Source organism: Apium graveolens, chromosome 1 (genome assembly GCF_009905375.1).
Source record: "Apium graveolens cultivar Ventura chromosome 1, ASM990537v1, whole genome shotgun sequence".
Taxonomy (NCBI): domain Eukaryota; kingdom Viridiplantae; phylum Streptophyta; class Magnoliopsida; order Apiales; family Apiaceae; genus Apium; species Apium graveolens.
In genome coordinates this window covers 117,541,567-117,547,559 of record NC_133647.1, presented here as the reverse complement: position 1 = coordinate 117,547,559, position 5,993 = coordinate 117,541,567, and positions in this window count along the sequence as shown.

Below are 5,993 nucleotides of genomic sequence, written 5' to 3'. Positions count from 1 at the left end.
TCTCGGAAGTGTTTCGGGTTCCAAAAACGTAACAACGGTTGACGTCGGTTGGTTCCCGTTTTTATAAAATAAATTTTAATTACCCGGAATTTTTTTAAAAAAATTTCATATGATTCTTATAAATCTATAAATCAACATAAAAATAATTAGGAAGATATGACAATTATCTATATTTTATTTTGGACATATGAAAATTAAAATACTCAATTAATATTATTTTTGAATATTCAAGTACATATATCACTTAACAATTAACTCACAGAATAGATACTGAACACACATATTAATTATTTAATAGTAAAAATAATTATACGTTATATCCCGGATATTACATCCTTCCCCCCTTAAAAGGATTCTGTCCTCAGAATCTCCTAAGAAAATAAATGAGGATACTTTTCTCTCATATCACTTTCTAACTCCCAGGTTGACTCTTCAACCTTTGGGTTTCTCCACAATACTCTTACTAACTTTATCACTTTATTCCTCAATACTTTCTCTCTTTCCTCTAAAATCTCTATTGGATTCTCTACATATGATAAATCTGCCTGAAGCTCTATTGGCTCATATTCTATTACATGCCTGGAGTCTGGATTATATTTCTTGAGCATCGATACATGAAAAACATTGTGAATGTGCCCCATGTGCGGAGGTAATGCCAATTCGTAAGCGACTTTGCCAACACTCTTTAGGATCTCAAAAGGTCCGACATATCTTGGGCTTAGCTTCCCTTTCTTCCCAAACCTCGTTAGTCCTTTCCACGGTGATACTTTCAATAATACCAAGCTCCCTTCTTCAAATTCCATGTCTTTCCTTGACTGGTCTGCATATCTCCTCTGACGATTTTGTGCGGCTATTAATCTCTTCTGGATAATTTCAACAACTTCCTTTGTTTGTTGCACCAATTCAGGTCCGAGTATTTTGCGTTCTCCTACTTCGTTCCAATATAATGGAGATCTACATTTGCGTCCATAAAGGGCTTCATAAGGTGGCATCCCAATGCTGGCGTGATAACTGTTGTTATAAGCAAATTCTACCAGGGGTAAATGCTCGTCCCAACTTCCTTTGAAATCAATAGCACAAACACGTAGCATGTCCTCGATTGTCTGGATTGTTCTTTCACTTTGGCCGTCCGTCTGCGGGTGATAGGCCGTACTCATATTCAATTTTGTTCCCAAACATTCTTGAAAACTCTTCCAAAATTTTGAATTAAACCTTGGATCTCGATCAGATACGATAGACACTGGAACTCCATGACGAACTACAATTTCTTTTAGGTACATATGGACTAACTTGTCGAGCGAAAATCTTTCATTTATAGGCAGAAAATGAGCTGACTTGGTAAGTCTATCCACTGTAACCCAAATGGCATCATGATTAGCCCTTGTCCTTGGTAATCCAACTATGAAATCTATGGTAATATGTTCCCACTTCCATTCTGGAATCTCCAATGGCTGTAGCAATCCGCTTGGTCTCTGATGCTCTGCTTTAACTCTCTGACAGGTATAACATTTGCTAACCCATTCCGCAATTTCCCTCTTCATATTTGGCCACCAATAATTCTTCTTTAAATCTCTGTACATTTTGGTACTCCCTGGATGGATGGAATATCTTGAACTATGTGCCTCTTGTAAAATTTCATTCTTTAACTCCGTCACTGGTGGAATCCAAACTCTTGAAGAAAACCTAAGAATACCTTGATCATCTTGTAGCGTGCATAATTCCTCACCTACCAAACTATTTATATCTTGATCCATTACCTCTTTCTGGCATTTCTTTATTTTCTCCAATAACTCCGGTTGGAAAATCATACTGTACACTTTTGCTTCCTCAGGCTTGCAAATTCTAACCTCCAATTCTAATTTCTGAAATTCTTTATATATTTCTTCAGGTACAGATAACACATTTAACCTTTCCTTCCGACTTAACGCATCTGCTACAACATTCGCCTTACCGGGATGATAATTAATCGAGCAATCATAATCCTTGATCAATTCTAACCATCTCCTTTTCCTCATATTAAGTTCCTTTTGGGTAAATATATATTTCAAACTTTTGTGATCCGTGAAAATCTCACACTTTTCTCCATACATTTAATGTCTCCAAATCTTCAAAGCAAAAACTATAGCTGCTAGCTCCAAGTCATGAGTAGGATATTTCTGTTCGTGTGGTTTCAATTGCCTTGACGCATAAGCAATCACCTTGTCGTGCTGCATAAGAACACATCATAATCCTTTATGAGAAGCATCGCTATAAATTACGAAATTCCCTTGATCGTCTGGAAGTGACAAAACAGGTGCCGTGATTAATCTTCGCTTTAACTCCTGAAAACTTTCTTCGCACTTGTCGTTCCATATAAACTTTTCATTCTTTCGTGTAAGCTTTGTTAATGATGTGGCAATCCTTGAGAAATTCTGAACAAATCGACGATAATATCCCGCCAATCCTAGGAAACTTCTTACCTCAGTGGGTGTTCTCGGTCTCTCCCAATTCGTAATTGCTTCGATCTTTGCCGGGTCCACTTTGATCCCTTCGTTACTGACTATGTGTCCTAAGAACTGAACTTCCTGTAGCCAAAACTCACACTTCGACAGTTTAGCATATAACTTCTTTTTCCTTAAAATCTCCAAAGCCGTTCTCACATGTTCCGCATGATCCTCTTCCGTTTTGGAATAGATTAAAATATCGTCTATAAACACAATAACAAACTTATCCAAATACTCCTTAAAAATTCTGTTCATCAGGTCCATAAACGCTGCTGGGGCATTGGTCAATCCAAAAGACATCACTAGAAATTCATAATGCCCATACCTTGTTCTGAAAGCTGTCTTTGGTATATCTTCTGGCTTGATCTTTAGTTGATGATATCCCGATCTTAAATCAATTTTGGAGAAGTACTTGGCTCCCTTCAATTGGTCAAACAGATCATCGATTCTGGGTAACGGATACTTGTTCTTGATTGTCAGCTTGTTGAGCTCCCTATAGTCAATGCACAGTCTCATGCTTCCATCTTTCTTCTAGACAAATAATACCGGGGCTCCCCACGGGGATACGCTGGGTCTAATTACTCCTTTCTCTAACAATTCTTGCAATTGCCTTGCTAGCTCTTTCATCTCAACAGGAGCCATTCTGTACGGGGCTTTGGACACCGGTTCTGTTCCAGGTTCTAAGTCGATCGCAAATTCAATTTCTCTATCTGGAGGAAGTCCTGGTAACTCGTCGGGAAATACGTCTGGAAATTCATTCACTACTGGAATATCTTCAAGTTTTGTTGGCTCCTGACTTCTGTCGATTACATATGCTACGAAATGCTCACATCCTTGTCGTAGTAACTTCTTGGCTTGAATCATTGTTAAGAATTTCTTTATTTGTTTCTAACCTTTGAACGTTATTATTCTTTTATCTGGCGTTTTCACCATTACTTTCTTATTTCGACAATCTATCTGAGCATCATGCTTAGATAACCAATCCATCCCTAATATCACATCAAATTCTCCTAACTTAAATGGTATCAAATCTACACAAAACTTACTACCAGAAATCTCAATCTCACAATTTCCACAAACTTGGTTTACAGTTACACGTTCTTGATTTGCTAATTCCACAGTCATTATTTCATTTAAGCACTCAACTGGACAGTTTAATTTACTAACAAAATTTTGTGAAACAAACGATCGAGTTGCTCCCGAGTCTATTAATACTTTGGCACATAAAGAATTCACATTAAGCGTACCTGCCACAACATCCGTATCCTGGATCGCATCCTTCACCGACATGTCAAAAACTCTAGCCCTTGAAGTCTCATTCACTGTTGGGGTAGATCCCATAATCCTCAATGCATTACTGACTGGGGATGGTGTCTTGCAATCCCTGGCCATATGTCCTGGCTTCCCACATTTAAAGCATGTAAATCCAATGACTAGAACCTTCACTGCTGGATTCCGGATAGGCTGATCCTTATTTGTTGGCTGATTTCGGCACTCCCTTGAATAGTGCCCTTTCTGGTTGCATTTAAAACATACCACATTCAACTTGTTACAAACTCCTCCATGCTTCTTTCCACAAACTTGACAATCTGGAAAAGTTAATCTCAACTGATTCGGCTGATTCACATTAGCTGGACGATTGCCCTGGCCTCCATCTCCTGCATTTTGTCTCCTGAAATTAAAATTTTTCCCTGGCTGAAACTTGCCCTTCTTAAAATTTGGAAACTTCCCTGTTTGTGACTGACCCTCACTTCCCTCAACTTTCCTTTTCTTGCTTTCCTTATCTTTCTGGAACATCTCACTCTCTGTCTCTGCGATCATAGCCTTCTGTACAACCCCGACATAGGTATCCAATTCAAAAATAGCTACCTTCCCTCTGATCCATGGCTTCAAGCCTTGCTGGAATCTCTTAGCTTTCTTTCTATCAGTATCAACATATGACGGCACATACCTTGACAATTCCTCAAACTTCCCCTCATAATCTGTTACCGACATATTCCCTTGCTTTAACTCTAAAAACTTCAGCTCCATTTGATCCTAAACAAACTGAGGGAAATACTTTTCTAGAAACAATTCCTTGAACCTTTCCCAAGTAATAACATCCGTACCTTCCAATGTATTCACCATCTCCCACCAATAGGTGGCTTCATTCTTCAGATAGTAACTTGCAAACTCAACCTTCTGTTCTTCCTTTACTTTCACTAAGGCAAATGCCTTCTCTATTTCCTTTAACCAAACATTTGCTTCAATTGGCTCTAAGGAACCCTTGAATTCTGGTGGGTTTATTGCCTGAAAAATTTTGAAAGTTACCTGGGGATTGGTCTGTCTTTGTTGTTGTTGTGCTAGGTGAACTGTTTGTTGGGCCAAGATTTGAAGAATCTGGGCTATTGCTGGGTCCATAGGTCCTGGGTTCACATTCGGGTTTGTATCATCTTGATTGTTGTTGTTGTTGGTTTCTTCATTTCGGGTGTTGGTGCGGGTATTTCTTTTGGGAGGCATTTTCTGTAAAGAATCAATCAATTTATTTAGCTTTTAAATCAAATATTTGCATAAAAGAAAAGTTTTGTAAAACAGGAATATCTCTTTTTGAAAATAGTGGTAATTAAGTAAATTGCATGCTTCTTTACAGAATATAAACAGTTATGGAAAACAGGGTACATGGCCTCACAGGGTATAACTGGTGCAATAAATAAGGTAAGGTAAAACAGGTGCAATAAAATAAATGACAGTGCTGGAAAGGAAAAAGGTACTGATATATATAGATTAAAAGTTTTAGGGTAGTACAAGCGTAAAGACGCTTCGAAAGTAAAAGCAAAAAGGGTACAACAACCTACTCACTAGTCAACATAGCTAGTCTATAAATACAACTCAAAAGTCTACTGATACACACTACACACTACTGTACGTGCTATATAACCATACAACACTGCTCCGCATCTCCACCTCTGAGTCTCTAACTCATGGCAAGTCTGGACCTCCAATCTCCTCAAGCTCCTCTAGAACCCACTTAGCCCATTCCACTAGGAAGTTAGGGGTGATGTCCTCATGTGTAGCCTCAGCAATCCTCACTACAGCTGTCCTACGAAATGCCTGTAGCCTCTCTCTGAGTCGCCTCTCACCACTCCCAACCTCTCTGGTACGTATGATATGTAGTAACTCCTGAATCTGACCCTGAAGGAATCGCTACTCCATAAGGCAAGCCTCAAACTGATGATATGGGATAGGATAAGAAGAGAACTGAAAAGGTACTCCTGTAACTGAATGACTAGTAAAACCGGAATCAGCAGGTGGGGGTCCTCTAATAGGTGGCCTCATGCCTGGAGGTGGAATAGCCTGCAGTGGCACGGGCTGCAACACCGGTGGAGGTAGAATAGCCAATGCTGGTGGAACAACAGGACGTGGATGCGAAAACGGCACTCCAACTGAAGGCTCTGAGTGATCAGCTGATACGGGAATAAAAGAGTCGGCCATCTCTGCTATCTGAAATCATATCGCAATATAAGAATCTCA